The sequence below is a fragment of the Sciurus vulgaris genome, assembly GCF_902686455.1.
Source record: "Sciurus vulgaris genome assembly, chromosome: 4".
In the NCBI taxonomy this organism is placed as follows: Eukaryota; Metazoa; Chordata; class Mammalia; order Rodentia; family Sciuridae; genus Sciurus; species Sciurus vulgaris.
In genome coordinates, this window is record NC_136464.1 from 90,671,312 (window position 1) to 90,689,870 (window position 18,559).

The window sequence follows — 18,559 nt, forward strand, 5'->3', positions numbered from 1 at the left end:
TGTTTTGCCCCTATTCTCATTTACATGTAAACATTTTAAAATTTCATCCCTGATTTTCTGCTATCCATTGATCATTCAGTAGTGCATTATTTAGTCTAGAGGTGTTAGAGTAGCTTCTATGTTTTGTTATGTTGCTGATTTCTTATTTTATTCCATTATAATCCGATGAAATGCAAGGTATCATCTGATATTTTTGTATGTACTAAGTATTGCATCATGGACTAAGTTTGGGTCAGTTTGAGAGAATGATCTGGGTGCTGCTAGGAAGAAAGTGCATTTCATGCTTGCTCATTACACTTACCATGTTTTTTTCTTTTTGTTTCTTTCCTAGAACATCTGTGAAGGAAAAGGAGAAGTACGTGAAAATTTTTAGCAATCCAGAATGATGGTAATCTCTTTGAACACTCCCCATTTGTGCACTTTATTGACTTGAAATTAGAGTTTCATATATTTTTTACTTTGTTTTATTACCATAAAAGTAAAATATGACCCTGGAAACCAGAAACATCGACTTGCTTGACAAGAATATTTGTGAGAGTGAAAGAGAATGTGTGGTTTCAACTGTTCATATAAGATGTATCAAAGGAAAGAGCTTGTGTGATGCTTCCCTGTCATCACCTGACTCAAAGGTAAGGGGTCTTTTAATACTTGTTTCCCATTCCTTTTTTAAACTTCCTGTCTCCCATATCCTCATAATGATGACCATAGTCCTAAAAAGAGACTTGAGGCCTCTACTAGGTCACAATAGACAATAAGTGTAGCACCAAGAGAAATATATGTACAGTATGCATATTTATATAAATTGGTGGGAGTAAACAACTATCAGGTACCCTTATTGTTAAAGGAAAGAATTAGAATGAAAATTAAATGAATAGACAGAAGATGTAATGCAAATCTAACAAAAATAGTGAAGATAATGATAGCAGGAACTGTAAACTAGATTCCTCTGAAAGACTTGAAATTCATCTTAAGAAAGAAATGGAAGAAAATATAATTCTCACTTCTTTTAAATTTAAAGTGTTTATATATAGTTCAGAGGTGGATAGATCTGTGAGGGGAATTCTGGCATTAGTGCCAATTATTCCAGCTATGACATTGAAGTTGACAAGTAAAGGTGGGGAACCAGAATCATAAATGTATAAGAGAAGGACATTCTGGACAGAGAGAAAATTTATCTTCCATTGTTCTCCTCACATTCTGGAGTGTCTGGGAAGCAGGGTGTGAGATACCATCACCAAAATCATTTTACGAACATAAAGTATAGAAACATCTACAAATATGTGCCTACCCATTTTACATACTTAATAAATAAATTTCTTTACTTCCCTTCTTATTAAGACTTGGAATAGCACTAAGGAATTAATAGACCGAAAATGATTATGATGATCAAAGTTTGGTACCAGTACACATTTGTTATATAGAATAGAGGGTTTCACGGAGGCATATTTGTATGTGGGTATAACTTAGTGTGATGAACATCACTCCCGAAATATAGCTGTACCATTCCCTCATTTTTCTGTCCTTTCCTCTCTCTTCCCACTTGTGGTCTTCCATCAGATTTCATGAGAAACAGTTCCACATATGACATGTTTATTTCTGAGTCTGTCTTACTTTGTTTAATAGGATACTGTGCAGTTCCATTTTTCAGCACATGACACCATTTCTATGGCTGAATAATCCATTGTGTGTAGGCTGATTATATTTTTTCCATAAATAGTAGGGAGCAGTATAACAGCCACTTGACATTATATTTTTAATTTTATGAGTAATCTCCATACTATTTCCCATAGTGGAAGTAATAATATGTGTCCTCACCAACAGTGCCAATGGATTCCAATTACCCACATCCTCATCATTGTTTATTTTGTGTATTCTTAAGTATTGCTTATTGAATGTGGTAAGATGGAATCTCATCATAATTTTCATTTGCAAGTCCCTTATGTCTAAAGACTTTGAACCTCTTTTCATGTAGCAATTGACTGATTGTACACTTTCCTTTGTGAACTGTCTGTTCATTTGTTGTTGGTTAAGCAGGTGGTTTTTCCTTGCAGTGCTGAATTCCTTTAGTTGTTTATGTATTTTGTCTAGCAATCCTCCGTCAAAGAGTAACTGGCATGGATTGATGGGTTGTCTCCCATGCTATACACTCTGTTACTTCTCTTCTTTGTTCTGCAGAAAATTTTATTTGATTTACTCCAGTTCATCTCCAACTTGCTATTATTTCCTTAGCTGTAATATTCCTCTTCATAAAGTCTTATTCTGTGCCTGTATGCTGAGGTGTTTCCTCTAGATTTCCTGCAAGGAGTTGCAATGATTCTGTTCTTATGTCTAGGTTTTCTATACCTTTTATGTTGTCTTCTACAGGTGTGAAATAGAGATCTCATTTTGTCCTTCTACATATGGATATCCAGTTTACCCAATGCCATTTGCTTTGCTCCTGTATTGCATTAAACTTGTACATAATAGTTTGGTTCATATTGACATAAGGAAACATGAACATTTTTTACACCATTTCAGACCCTGGTTCCTCCCTTTCCTTTCCCTCACCCCTCACCTTCTTCTCCACTACTGGTCAACCTTTCACCATTTGTTTTTAATTTATAGAAACACATAAAGGTGGAGTTCTCCATTATATATTTTCATGCATGAAGAGTAATTTTGTCAGATTCCTTCCACATGCCTTTGCCTTACCTAACCCTCCTTGCTCCCCGTAGTTCAATGTCTCAGGTTTCAATGTTTTTCCACTCCACTAATCTTCCCTTTAACTTGATGATGTTCATCCTATCTTTGTTCCTCATCGGTTGCTTTAGCTCCAGCCTCTCTAAGTAAAATCATTTCAACAGTCAAATTTCTTGTTTGATTTATTTCATTTAGCCTAACATTCTCTTGTTCCAATGCTTTGTTGGCAAATGGCATAATTTCATTCTTTAATACAGAGTAATACTGCATCAGGTACATATACTGCAATTTACAACCCATTCATCATATCTTGGCTATTATGAGTTGTGCTGCTATTGACATTGATGAACTTGTATCCAAATTTGTCTGCTGATTTTACAACGTTTGGATATATACCAAAGAGTGGAATAGCTGGATCCTGTGGTGGTTCTATTCCTGGTTTTTGGAGGAATTTCCATATTGCTTCCCAGAGTACTTAAAATAATTTGTGTTCCCACCAGAAATGTCTGGGGGTACCTTTTATCCCTACATCCTCACCAACATTTAATATTTATATGCTTTTGATCATTATCATTCCCAAGTAGAGGGATGGCATCTTTGTAGAGTTTTGACTCGCATTTTCTTGATTGCTAGATAGTTTGAACATTTTTTTCATAAATATTGAACCATTTGTGTTTCTTCTTTTGACAAATATCTGTTAAGTCCTTATAATTGTGTTAATTGTATGTATTATGTTAAGCATTTTGATTTCTTTATATATTCTTGTTTTTAGTGTCCTCTCGGAGTAGTGGACAAAGATTTTCTCTTATTCTGTGGATTCTGTGTCTTCCTGTTCTTTATTCATTCTTTGTTACCAACCCTTTAAGAGAGAGAGAAAAAAACAAACAAACAAACAAACAAAAAAAAAAAACAGCTGTCTTTTCCTGTACCTATGTTTTTGGCAGTTGTGTCCAAGAATCAGATGACTCCAGGTGTTTGGGTTTGTCTCTGTCTCTTCAGTAAATTATAGTTTGTGGTTCTGTTTTAGTGTCAGCATCATGCTGTTTTCCTAACTATTGCTCTGTGTTATGCTTTGAAATTGGCTGTTGTGATGCCTTCTGCATTGATCTTATGTCTCAGGTTTCCTTTGTCTATTTTTGGTCTGTTTTACATCCCTATGGATTTCATGATAATTTTTTCCGTTTGCATGAAGAATATCATTGGAGGTTTGACAGGGATTGCATAAAATCTGTGAACCACTTTCTGTACATGGATATCTTTCCCATATTAAGGTTGCCTTTCCATTAATATAAGAGGTCTCTCGTCTGTGTCTTCAGTTTTGTTTTCATCATTCTGCAATTTTCCTTCAATTGTTTTTCATCTCTTGATTTGAATTATTTCTATGTACTTTTTCCTCATCTCTTGTGAGTGGAGTTGTTCTCCTGATTTCACTCTCAGTGGTATTTTAAAAAATTTTTATTTAGTTGTAGATGGACACAATCTTTATTTTTATTTATTTTTTATATACGGTACTGAGAATAGGAACCCATGCCTCACACACGCCAGGTAAGTACTCAAACCCCATGCCTCGGTGGGATTGTCCTTGTTGTATAGAAATATTATTTATATTTTATGTTGATTTTGTTTTCAGCTACTTTGCCAAATTTGTTCATCATATCTTACATTCTTCTGGTAGAGTCTTTAGGACCTTCTAAAAGAAGATCAGATAATTTGTATATAGGGATAATTTGACTTGCTATTTTTTTATTTCCTTCCCTTTTCTAGTTGCTGTGACTAAAACTTTAAGTGCTATTTTATACAGGAGTGGTGAGCTTGCACATCTTTTACTTATTTCTTTTTTTTTTCTAATGACTATGACTAGAATTTCAGGTTCTATTTTGTATAGGACTGGTGAGCATGCACATTTTTTACTTTTTTCTGATTTTCAAGGAAATGCTATAGATTTTTCACCACTCAGGATGCCATTGGCTTTGGGTTTGACATACATAGCCTTTGTAATAGTATAGCAAGTTCCTGCTCTCCCTCGCTTCATAAGACTTTTTCTCATGAAGGACTGTTGAATTTCATCAATTTCATCAAAGACTTTTTCTACATCTGTCGAGATGATCATGAGATTTTTGTCCTGATTATCTGTGTGGTGTTCTACATCAATTAGTTTGCATGTGTTGACCTGTCCTTGCATTTTTGGAATTAAACCACCTTTATGATGTTGTGATCATTTTAATGTGTTGTTGAAATTGTTTCCAAGTATTTCATGAGGTTTTTTGAGAACAACTTCCTCAAGTATATTATTAAATAATTTTCTTCCTTTGCTTTCTTTTTATGCAGTTTTCCTCTTAGAGTGATACTGCTCGCATAGTATGAGGTTGTCAGGATCCTACTTTTTCTATCCCATGTAATTTTATGAGGACCATCAGTGTTAGTCTTTGTTTGATGTTCTGGCAAAATTCAGCCATGAATCTCTCTGGTCCTGGGCTTTTGTTTTTGGAAGGCATTTCATTTCTGCTTCAGTATAATGTCATGCTATTGGTCTATTTAGGTTTCCTGTGTCCTATTGATTCAGCTTTTGTATGTGATATTTGTCTTAGAAATTTATCCATTTCTTCTACATTTTCTAGTTTTTATAATGTAAGACATTCTAATATGCCTCTGTATTTCACAATTATTGGCATTTCACTTTTCAAAATAGTCCCTAATGGTCCTAACATCCACTTTTTTGTCTGTAACTTTATTCATTTATATCTTCTCTCTGTACTTTGGTTAGTCTGTTAAACTAACCAATCTTGTTTATCATTTCAAATAACTAACTCTTTGTTTCATTTATCCTTTATATTGTTCATTCATTTTCCATTTCATTGATTTTGGCACTAATACTTATCATGTTTTTCATTGCACTGGATTTGGAGTTGGATTATTTTTGTTTCCCTAAGACTTTGGGATTCACCTATAGGTGAGTTAGTTGAGAGCCCTCTGATTATTCATGGTATGTATCCGTATTTATAAATTTCCATCTCTGCCCTGCTTTCATTGTATCCCTTTGATTCTGAAATGTGTATCTTTTTTTCAGTTGATTCTAAGGGACTTTTAATACTGCCCCTAATTCATTTGATGATGCATTCTTCATGCAAAAGTCTATTGCTCATTCTCTAAGTGATGGTACTATTTCTGTCAGTTTCTTGGTATGGGTTTGAAATGGTATTTTATTATGATCTGATAATATGCAAGGAATTAATCTGATTGCTTTGTGTATTTGCTAAGAATAGGTTTTATGGCCAAATTAGAGTCTGCTTTAGTGAAAATTCTATGAAAGGAAAGAATATTCTTCTGTTGTCCCAGAAAATATTTCACAGATATCTGTACAGAATTTTTGATCAAAAGTACAGTTGAACTTGCTAGTAACTGTTGACTTTTTGTCTGGATGACATAGTATTGGTGGGAGTGGTATACTGAAGTCACACACGCTGATTTTACTAGGCCCGTCTGTCCCTTTATTTGAGTAGTTTTGCTTTCTTGAGATTGGGGGCACTGATGTTCAGGGAATAAACCTTTATAGTCATTAAACACTCCTGTTGGATTATTCCCCATGCTCTATTGTCTGATTTTCATCTTTTATAGTAGTAGTCTTTTGATTACCTTTTTCAGTGCTGCTTTATTGTCCATGAATTGTTTTCATTTACTGCCTTGAAATTGATTTATGGGTGTTAATTCTGTGTGCTGCCATATTTATGAATGTGTTCAGGTGTTCTGGAATTTTTCTGGTGCATGTTTTTGGGTCTTCTAAGTGTACTATCATGTTGCAATCAACTGGAGGTCATTTTAGCTGTGCTTTTCCTTTATAATTCCTTTCTTTCTCTCTTTGCCTAATAGAGTAACATGGACTGTTTTGAACAGAAGTGGTAAAAGAGGGTATCCCTGCATCATTCTGGTTTTCAGAAGGAATGCTTTCAGATTTTCTCCATTTAGAATGATGTTGGCATTTAGAATTGATGTTTAGCATAAATAGCTTTTATAATGTTCAGTTATGTACCTACTATCCCTTTTTTTTCTTGTATTTTGAACCTTCATGTTTTCAAATGCTTTTCCTGCACCTATTGAGATGATCGTGTGATTCTTATCTTTATGTATGTTGATGTGGTGAGGTACATGTATTGATTTCTGTATGTTAAACTGACTTTGCTTCCCTGGGATGAAACCCAGGTGATCATAGTGCTCTGTCATTTTAATGTGTTTTTCTATGAGATTCACCAGTATTTGATTAAGGATGTTTACACTTATGTTCAATGGGATTATTGGCTTGACGTTTTCTTTCCTTTTGTGTCTTTGGTTTTGGAGTCAGGGTGATACTAAGGAATGTGTTTGGAATGGTCCCTTTTAGTTTTTTTCTTACAATAGTTTGAGGAGGATGGATGTTAGTTCTTCCTTGAAAATGTAGTCGTACTTCAATGAGATTCCATCAGGTCCTGCACTTTCCTTTGTTGGTAAGCTTTTGATACTATGTTTAATTTCATTGCCTGAAATTCATGTGTTAAAATTTTCCTTGTCCTCCTGGCTCAATTTGGGTAGGTAATCTGTCTCTAGAAATTTGTCAATGTCATGAAGATTTCTATTTGATTGGGGTATAAGTTTTCAAAACAGTTTCTGATCATACTCTGTATTTCAGTGCTGTACATGGTGATATTTTCCTTTTTATCATGAATTTTAGAAAGTTATTTCTTTCATTCTCTGGTTAGAATGGCTAGGGATTTATCAATTTTATTGTTTTTCTTTTTTTTTTTTATCAAAGAACCAACCTTTTTATCACTGATTATTTTCAAATTTCTTGTTTCATTTCCATTGGTTTTTTTACTCTAATTTTAATTATTTCCCGTTTTATGCTGCTTTTTGTATTTTTTTTTCTTCTTTTTCCAGGGCCTTGCAATGTAAAGTTAGGTTATTTATTTGTTAGTGTTCTATTCTTTTTTTGAAATTTATTTCTATTTTTACAAACTACATTTTGATTCATTGTACACAAATGGGTTACAACTTTTTTCTTTTCTATGGTTGTACATGATGTAGATTCAAACCATTCATTTAATCATACATGCCCATATGGTAATGATGTTTACCTCATTCTATTATCTTTCCTTCCCCTGTTTTGCTCCCCTCATTTCCCTCTGAACATCCAAAGTTCCTCCATTCTTCTCTTACCTCCCACCCACCCCCCTGTTATGTATCATCATCCACTTCTCAGAGAAAACATTTGGCCTTTGGATTTTTTGGGATTGGCTTATTTCACTTAGCATTCTCCAGTTCTATCCACTTATCTGGAAATATCATAATTTTATTCTTCTTTATGGTTGAATAATATTCCATTATGTATACATATCACAGTTTCTTTATCCATTCATCTATTGAAGGGCACCTAGGTTGGTTCCATGATCTAGCTATGGTGAATTGAAGTGCTGTAAACATTGATGTGACTGCTTTACTGTAGTAGACTGATTTTAATTTGGGGAGTTAAAGTGAGTTCAATGGTAGGTCCATTCCAAGTTTTCTGAGGAATCTCCATACAGCTTTCCATAGTGGATGCACAAATTTGCAACCCCACCAGCAATGTATGAGTGTGCCATTTTCCCCACATCCATTCTAACACCTATTATTGCTTGCACTCTTGATAACAGTCATCGAATTGGAGTGAGATATGATATCTTAGAGTGGATGTGATTTGCATTTCTCTAATTACTAGAGATGTTGGACACTTTTTCATATATTTGTTGGTCACTTGTATATCTTCCTCTGTGAAGTGTCTACCTAGTTCCTTAGTACATTTATTGATTGGGTTCTTTGTATATTTTAAAACAAGTTTAAAGTTTTGTAAGTTCTTTATAGATTTTGTAAATTCTTTATAGATTTTGGGGATTAGTGCACTATCTGAAGTGTGTGTGAATAAGATTTTCTTCCACTCTGTAGGCTCTCTTTTCACATTATTGATTGTATCCTTGGCTGGAGAAAAAGCTTTTTAGTTTGAATCCATCCCATTTGTTGATGCTTTCATTTCTTGCCCATTGGGAGTCTTGTTAAGGATGCCTGGTCTTAAGCCAACATGATGAAGATTTAGGCCTATTTTTCTTTTATTTAGTGCAGGATCTCTGGTCTAATTCCTAGGCCTTGATCAATTTGAGTTGAGTTTTGTGAGGGTGAAAGATAGGGGTTTGATTTCATTTTACTGCATATGAATTTCCAGTTTTCCCAGCACCATTTGTTGAAGAAGCTATCTTTTCTCCATTGTATACTTTTTGGCACCTTTGTCTAGTATGAGGTAACTGTATTTATGTGAGTTTGTCTCTGTGTCTTCTATTCGGTACCAATGGTCTACCTGTCTATTTTGGTGCCTATACCATGCTATTTTTGTTATCGTTGCTCTGTAGTGTAGTTTAAGGTCTGGTATTGTGATACCTTCTACATAACTCTTCCTGCTAAGAATTGTTTTGACTATTCTGGGTCTCTTATTCTTCCAAATAATTTCATGATGCTTTCTCTATTTCTATAAGGAAGGTCATTACAGTTTTAACTGGAATTTCATTGAATGCGCCTTTGGTAGTATGGCCATTTTAACAGAATTAATTCTGCCTATCCAAGAACATGGGAGATCTTTCCACTTCTATAGTTTTCTTTAATTTCTTTCTTTAGTGTTCTGTATTTTTCATTGTAGTAGTCTTTCACCTCTTTGTTAGATTGATTCACACTTTTTTTTTTTTTTGAGGCTATTGTGAATGGAGTAGTTTTCCTAATGTCTTTTTCTGAGGATACATCACTTGTAAATAGAAATGCATTAGATTTATGTATGTTGATTTTATCCTGCTACTTTGCTGAATTATTTATTAGTTCTAGAATTTTTCGGGTGGAGTTGCTTTGGATACTCTGAGTATAGTATCATGTCATCAGCAAATAGTGATAGCTTGGGAACTTCTTTTCTTATTCATATCCTTTTAATTTCCTAGGTCTGTCAAATTTCTCTGGCTAGTGCTTCAAGGACAATGTTGGAAGTGGTGACAGAGGGCATCCGTGTCCTGTATTCTGTCAGATTATAATGGAATGGTATTAGAAATCAATGATAAAATAAAAAACAATCTACTCCAGTACTTGGAGACTAAATAATACACTATTGAATGATGCATGGATAACAGAAGACATCAGGAAGGAGATAAAAAAATTTCTTAGAGGTAAATGAGATCAAAGATACAACATATCAAAATCTTAGGGACAAAATGAAAGCAGTACTAAGAGGAAAATTCATTGCATGAAGCACATTCAATAAAAGAAGAAAAAGTCAACAAATAAATGACCTAACATTATAGCTCAAAGCCCTACAAAAAGAAGGACAAATCAAAACCAAAAGTAGTAGAAGATAGGAAACAATTCAAATCAGAGCTGAAATTAATAAAATTGAAACAGAAGAAACAATTCAACAACTGACAAAAAGATATTTCTTTAAAAAAGTAAAGAAAATTGATAAACCCTTAGTTGCACTAACAAAGAGGAGATAGAAAACTCACAGTACTTAAATTCATGATGAAAAAGAAACTATCACAACAGATACCTTTGAAATACAAAAAATAATTAAAAGCTATTTTGAAAATCTACACTGCAACAAAATAGAAAATCTCAAAGACATTGACAATTTTCCAGAGACATATGATACTCCCATAACTGAATCAGGAGGGTATTCAAAATTTAAACATATAAATGTCAAGCAATGAAATAGAAGAAGCTATCAAAAGCCTACCAACCAAGAAAAGTCCAGGACAAGATGGATTCTCAGCCAAGTTCTGAAAAACTTTCAAAGACAAACTAATACCAATACTCCTCAAAGTATTCCAAGAAATAGAAAAGGAGGGAACCCTTCCAAACACATTCTAGGCAGCTAGTATCACTCTGATACCAAATCCATACAAAGACACATCAAGAAAAGAAAACTCTAGACCAATATTACTGAAGAACATAGATGCAAAAGTTCTTAATAAAATTCTGGCAAATCACATACAAAAATATTAAAATGTAGTGCACCATGATCAAGTGGGGTTCATCCCCAGGATGCAGGGTTGATTCAACATGTGGAAATCAATAAATGTAATTCATCACATCAGTAGACTTACAGACAAGAATCATATATTTTGATAGATGAAGAAAAAGTATTTGATAAAATACAGTACCCCTTCATGCTCAAAACACTAGAAAAATAGGGATAGTAGGAGCATACCTCAACATTGTAAAGCTCAAGGCCAATATCATTCTAAATGGAGAAAAACTGAAAGCATTCTCTCTAAAAACTGATTTTCTGTTCTTTTCAAGAATGAGACCAGTGCACTGAACATTCCCCTAAGAACTACCTTTATAGTGTTCAAGGGATTTGGATGTTGTGTCACTGTTTTCATTTACCTTTAAGCTTTTTAAATTTCGTACCTGATTTCTTCTACTATCCATTGTTTATTCAGTAGTACAGTATTTAGTCTAGAGGTGTTAGAGTAGCTTTTTTTTTTTATTATGTTGTTGATTTCTAAACCATCCTATTATAATCTGATGGTATTCAAGGTATTATCTTTAATTTTTTATATGTAGTAAGAATTGCTTTGTGGCCTAAAATGTGGTGTAATGTAGAAAATGATCTGTGTTCTGAAGAGAAGAAAGTGTATTTAATGTTTGCTTATTACACTTGAAGGACAAGGAGAAGTAAGTGAAATTTTCCAGCATTCCAGGAATGATGTTAATCCCTTTGAACACTGCCCATTACTGTGCTGTTTATTGACTTGAAATTTCCAGGAATTTTATGGATTTTTTTCTTTGTTTTATTACCATAAAAGCAAAATATGATTCTACAAAACATGAAAACCAAGGCTTGGTTGTCATCAGCATTTCTGAGAGTCAAAACGAAGTGGTGGTTTCCACCGCTTGTAGAGGACATATCAAAGGAAAGAGTCTGCATAATACTCTACCTTCAACATTTCATTCAAAGGTCAGCCCTCTTTTAATACTTTTGTCTTATCTCTTTATTTAACATATTATCTCCCATATCCTCATAATGATTTCAACAATCTTAGAAAGAAATATAAGGCCCCAACTAGGTCACAATAGAAAATAAGTATTGCACCAAGAGAGACATAGGTACAGGATTCAGAGTAATAGAAGTTGCTAGTGGTAAACAATTCTCTGGTATGTTATTATGGAAGGAAAGAATTGGAAAGAAAAGGAAATAAAGAGCTAGGTAAATCTGAAGGTGAGAAGAGAGAAAACGGGAAGTATTCTTAAAACAAGTGCAATATAAATATCTAGATTGAATAAGAGAGTGAAGACAAAGGATGTAATGCAAACCCAACAAAAAATAGTGAAGTTAAGGATGGCAGGAACTATACATTAGGTTCTTCTGTAAGACTCAGTTAATTTTAAGTAAGATGTGGAAGACAGTATAATTCTCACTTCTATTTTTTTTTAATTTTAATTAAAAATCATAAATTTACGTAGGGCAATGTTGTTTGATTCATTCTGTTATTTTGTTCCCCTTCCCCCCACCCCTCCCACCCCTCTTACCCCTCTTTTCCCTCTATACAGTCCTTCCTTCCTCCATTCTTACCACCCTCCTTATCCCTAACCCTAAACCTAACCCTAACCCTAACGCTAACCCCTCCTACACCCCCTTATATGTCCTCATCGCTTATCAGCGAGATCATTCGTCCTTTAGTTTTTTGAGATTGGCTTATCTCACTTAGCATGATATCCTCCAATTTCATCCATTTGCTTGCAAATGCCATAATTTTATCATTCTTCACGGCGGAGTAATATTCTATTGTATATATATGCCACAGTTTCTTTATCCATTCATCAACTGAAGGGCATCTAGGTTGGTTCCACAATCTGGCTATATAGAATTGAGCAGCTATGAACATTGATGTGGCTGTATCTCTGTAGTATGCTGATTTTAAGTCCTTTGGGTATAGGCCAAGGAGTGGGATAGCTGGGTCAAATGGTGGTTCCATTCCAAGCTTTCTGAGGAATCTCTATACTGCTTTCCAGAGTGACTGCACTAATTTGCAACCCCACCAGCAATGTATGAGTGTACCTTTTCCCCCACATCTTCACCAACACCTATTGTTGCTTGTGTTCTTGATAATCGCCATTCTAATTGGGGTGAGATGGAATCTTAGGGTAGTTTTGATTTGCATTTCTCTTATTACTAGAGATGTTGAACATTTTTTCATATATCTGTTGATTGCTTGTACATCTTCTTCTGTGAAGTATCTGTTCATATCCTTAGCCCATTTATTGATTGGATTATTTGTATTCTTGGTGTAGTTTTTTGAGTTCTTTATAGATTCGGAATATTAGCGCTCTATCTGAAGTATGAGTGGCAAAGATATTCTCCCACTCTGTAGGCTCTCTCTTCACATTACTGATAGTTTCCTTTGCTGAGAGAAAGCTTTGTAGTTTGAATCTATCCCAGTTGTTGATTCTTGCTTTTATTTCTTGTGCTATGGGAGTCCTGTTAAGGAAGTCTGATCCTAAGCCAACAAGGTAAAGATTTGGACCTACTTTTTCTTCTATAAGATGAAGGGTCTCTGGTCTGATTCCGAGGTTCTTGATCCATTTTGAGTTGAGTTTTGTTCAGGGTGAGAGATATGGGTTTAATTTCATTCTTTTGCATATGGTTTTCCAGTTTTCCCAGCACCATTTGTTGAAGAGGCTATCTTTTCTCCATTGCATATTTTTGGCACCTTGGTCTAGTATGAGAAAATTGTATTTATTTGGATTTGTGTCCATGTCCTGTATTCTGCACCATTGATCTACCTGTCTATTTTGGTACCAATACCATGCCGTTTTTGTTACTATTGCTTTGTAATAGAGTTGAAGATCTGGTATTGCGATACCCCGTGCTTCGCTCTTTCTACTGAGGATTGCTTTAGCTATTCTGGGTTTCTTATTCTTCCAGATGAATTTCATAATTGCTTGCTCTATTTATGTAAGGTACATCATTGGTATTTTAATTGGAATTGCATTGAATCTGTATAGCACTTTAGGTAGTATGGCCATTTTGACAATATTAATTCTTCCTATCCAATAACATGGAAGATCTTTCCATCTTCTAAGGTGTTCTTTAATTTCTTTCTTTAGTGTTCTGTAGTTCTCATTGTAGAGATCTTTCACCTCTTTTGTGAGATTGATTCCCAAGGATTTTATTTTTTTCGATGCTATTGTGAAATCACTTCTTTTAAATTTAAGTAGTTTATATATAGTTGAGAGGTGGATAGGAATGAGAGTGGAATTCTGGAATCAGTGAAGATCTTTCCAATTCTGTCATTTAACCTGACACGTAATGAAAGGGAAGGAGCCAGCCACATAATGTCTAGGAGGAGGACATTCTGGACAGAGAACAGGAGGTCACATTTGTTTGTCATTGTCTCCTCACATTCTGGAGTGACTGGAAACAGGGAGTGAGATAACATTACCAAAATCATTTTATTGTTGTAATGTATAGAAACATAAGCAAATATAAACCTACACATTTTTAGAACCTTAGTCAATACATTTATTTACCCATAAATCCTGAGGAAAGTTCACAGAGCTGGATTTGTTCCCTGTGGCCAGGATCTAACATTAATTTTCAATAGGAATTGTACCCACTTAGCTCCCATGGACAAACTAGGACACAGATATACTAAGAAATCTGAACAAGTGTTATAGCGGTCAGATGGTCATACCAAATGACACTCTAAGAGACCTGATTCTTGTAGTTGAACCTTCGTGCCCCAGCCAGTTAATGATGCAGGTGGGTTTTACAGGTGTAAAAAAACCTTCAGGAATTTCTGGTCAACCATGCAGTAAGCCTACACAGAGGACCCCTGGAAAAAATGGTTCCTTTGCCAGGCACCATTCTCTCATTTAAGCTGACAAGTTATGGAAGGGAGGGATAGAGCACATGGAATTCTAAAACTATCCTCAATTCTACTGATTTTTTCTCTTGGATCATTTTTATTTTATTTTTTAAATTTTTATTTCATGTTTATATATACATATATAAACATATATATTTCATGTGTATATATATGTCATGTATATGTATGACAGAGTATATTTTGACATATTGTACATACATGAAGCACAACCCATTTTGTTTAGGATTCCATACTTGTGGTTGTACATAATGTGGAGTTATACCAGTCATGTATTCATTTATGAAAAAAGAAAGGCTATGTCCAATTCATTCTACTGTATTTCATATCCTATCCCTCTTCTTTCCCTTCATTCCCCTTTTCCTAATCCAATGATCTTCTATTCTTTCCTTCCCTCCCCTTCCTTGTTGTGGGTGAGCATCCACATACTAGAAAGAACATTCATCCTTTGGGATTGGCTTATTTCACTTAACATGATATTCTCCAGTTCCATCCATTTACTGGAAAATGCCAAAGTTTCATTCATTTTTATGACTGAATAATATTCCATTGTGTGAATACCACATTTTCTTCATGCACTCATCTGTTGAAGGGAGGAGTTGCTGGTCGGTTCTATAGTTTGGCTACTGTGAATTGAGCTGCTATAAACATTGATGTGGCTGCATCAAGGTAATGTGCTGATTTTAACTTCTTTGGGTATAAACCAACAAGTAGGCAAACTGGCTTAAATGGTGGTTCCTGTCCAAGTTTTCTATGATCTCCATACTACTTTCCATAGTGGTTGCACCAATTTGCAGTCATACTAGCAATATATGAGTGAATGTTTTTCCCCATATCCTTGCCAACATTTATGGTTACTTGCATTCTTGATAATTGCCATTCTTAATAGCGTGAGATAGATTCTCATAGTAGTTATAATTTGCATTTTTTTCTATATGCTAGAGATGTTGAACATTTTTTCATATATATTTTAACCAATTGTATTTTTTCTTTTATGAAATGTGTGTTCAGTTCCTTTGCCCATTTATTGATTGTGTTATCTGTGCTTCCTTTTTGGTGTTAAGGTTTTCAGTTCTTTGTGTATCTTGGATATTAACTCTACTGATGTTTTAGCCTATCATGGTATGTGATTCTCTTGAGAGTGCTGACATTCTTTCACTTGTCCTGTCAGAGGGGATCTTACCCTCTCCCACCTAGGCAGCATGTATGGTAGCCTATTTCTTTTAGGAATTCTCTTAATATTCTGATAATCATTGTGTTCTGAGTTTGACTTGGTCACTGACTGTACAGTTGAACTTCAGTGCTTTCCCACAGCCACCTATGTCATCATGCAGTTGTACACAGTCAGTTAGACTAAACCTCAGATAGACTTCTGTTGTGCCATATCCTGTACACTGCCATTTCTTTCTTAGTGTACATCTTTGATGTTCTCTCTTGACAGGAAAGAGTTGCATAGTCTCTCCAAAGTTTCTGTGTTATTACTTCATTGTATGTCAAGTAATATTTTCTTACTACTTTATCATCTTATTCAACTGCTATTTCTTTCATTAGAATGAGTACCTGAAATATTAAGACGTTGTTTACACAAATAAAGCAGCTGCTGCAATGTTCCATTTATATACAGCATGACATTTCCAGTGTATTATCATGCCAACTATTTTATTTTATCACTAAAACAATGCCTGCCTATTTTAACACTGTATTATAACAAGTTTGTAGATGAGAATTTGTGTGAAGCATTTGTTTAGAAATAACTTTCTTCTTATTGGAGGGGAATGCAAAAGTAGAGTTATATGTACTGAAGTTAGATCTTTCTTGAAATATGCACATTATTTAGGAACTTTTATGTGCATATGTCTCCCTCTCTGTTTCCATGCTGTGTTAACACAGACAGTTGCCATGAGAAGACAAAATTAGGCTTATTCTAGAGAGCATACCTAAGGTTCTCTTTGGAAAGGTTTTGGTTCACAATAAATGTGAGTCTTGTTTTTTAAGTACCCTTGATGTCAGCAATGGGAATTTAGATCTATTCTTAAAAAGCAAGTAGGGCATCTTTTTGCAACTCATTATGCATATTAATTTCACAAGAATGTCTCTGAGTCTCTTCCACTGAGGTGTCTTGGCAAGTTTGCTGTGGCTGAAGATCAAAAACTGAAAAGAAAATAAACATACCAATGGTAATAGCTATATATCCTATAACAGTCACAGGTAGAATGTTTATTTAAAGCACTGGTATATTCTAACACCTGAAGGTAGTAAGGAAAATGAAATGAAAGACATATGAGTGGCATATTGTATAAAGGCTCAGCAAGATGTTTAATTGGGAGTATCACTAGATGAACTGAAGTATTTGTTCGATTTCAAGACACCCTCAGTCCAGAGGAATGTTGAGAAATAAAGAAAAGGACAAGAGAAGTGGCAATGAAGAATAAGAAAGGCAGAAATAACGCAGTAAATAAAGAAAAAGAACTATGTGTATACATTGAAGGGAGTGAAATTCATATCATACTTTAGAAAGATGAAAAAAAGGCTATTCAAAGTGTGGGAAGAATTTGTAAATTTCCATTTCCAAAACTTGTCTGAGAAGTAAAGTAGGAATTTCCCACTCTGCCTGTACTCCTCACTGTTGTGAAGGTAGCAAGTATTAAAGTACCTGATCATGCCGAGCTGTTTTCATTTGTCATAAATGAATATGAACATTTGAACATTGTGAGTCACGCATGTATGTAATTCGATATTATTAAAAATATTGCTACTTCCTAGGAGAGAGTCATGTAGTCCAGTTACATGAGAATCAGGAAAAGGAAATTTGTAGGATCTTTCTGGAGACTTCAGGAAAACCCCAGCTAAAACAGTGTCCATCAGAAAGGCTATGACTTCTCTAACAGCTTCAATTTGGGGTCATGATAGGAAGGGTGGAAGCCAAATAGAGAAGCTGACGTACAGGAATTGGAAGCTGACACAGTACATCAGTCAGAACTTCTGTTGCCTGAAAGAATCATCTGGGGGGCACTATGCTAAAAAAGGCACATTTTGTCTGAGAAGAGTTTGGGATTCTACATTCCTAAAGGTTTCTAAACTTATTTTAATATTTTTTGTATCCCAACCACATTCTACTTAGCAAGTATACACTTCCTTTTAGAAAATTCTGAAAGAAGATCTGCTGGATACAAGTTCAAGATATAAGGAGATCCAGGGGTGGCATATATTTTGTTTTTATATCTAAACATGCTTTTTGACAAAGGTGGAGGCCCAAAAAGCTGAAATGATAGAAACTATAAATAATAAATAATAAAATAATAACAGTAATAAATTAACAGAATAAAATTCTGTTAATTCTGAAATAAAATTGCTAAATATGGAGGAAAGTCAAGATGGGGATAGTCCATACAGTGAATGTAAAATTGTAAGCATGACAACCACCAGTCAAGAGGGTACTATGAAAATGCCGAAAGGTGGGGAAATGAGGAAGGAAAGAAAGAAGTTAGCTTGGTAATTTTGGAAGAAATGATGAGAAAATGCACATTGGGAAGCAAATGCACCATCTGCATTGCATGTAAAGATTAGATTATTCCTTCTCCAGAGATTATGGGAAGCAGGGGGGTGTGTTGGCATGGTAAGATACCTAAGTCACTCATTCTTCCTCTTCCATAACATGCAGGGACAGGCATATATGCTGTATTGACATTAGTTTTTCACATGAGATATGGTTTGTTACAGGAACATTGGCTGAACTTTGAAAGATAGTGAAAATTTGCCCTTGATTTGAATTTTCCCTCTGATGTTCATGCTGGGAATGGGCCACATGGCCCTCACTGAGCAACACATTTGGCTCTAGATAGATCATTGTTAATAAGGTAGTCATTTCATGAAAGTCTTCCAAAGACTAACAGGGTATACTGCAGCAGAGTAATGTTGAGAACAAAACACGTTCTAGAGTTTACTCCTTGAACACTTTG

At 34.7% G+C, this 18,559-nt stretch overlaps 1 long non-coding RNA gene across 2 annotated transcripts in view; it reads left to right on the forward strand.

The window, feature by feature from the left end:
• Positions 1–386: 386 nt before the first annotated feature.
• The window catches only part of LOC306660608, a 601,149-nt gene continuing 582,976 nt past the window's right edge, over positions 387–18,559 (forward strand). For both annotated transcript variants that reach the window (XR_013763690.1, XR_013763691.1), the window contains exons 1-2: positions 387–629; positions 11,520–11,671. This is a non-coding gene — a long non-coding RNA (uncharacterized lncRNA). The remainder of the gene's footprint in view (positions 630–11,519; positions 11,672–18,559) is intronic.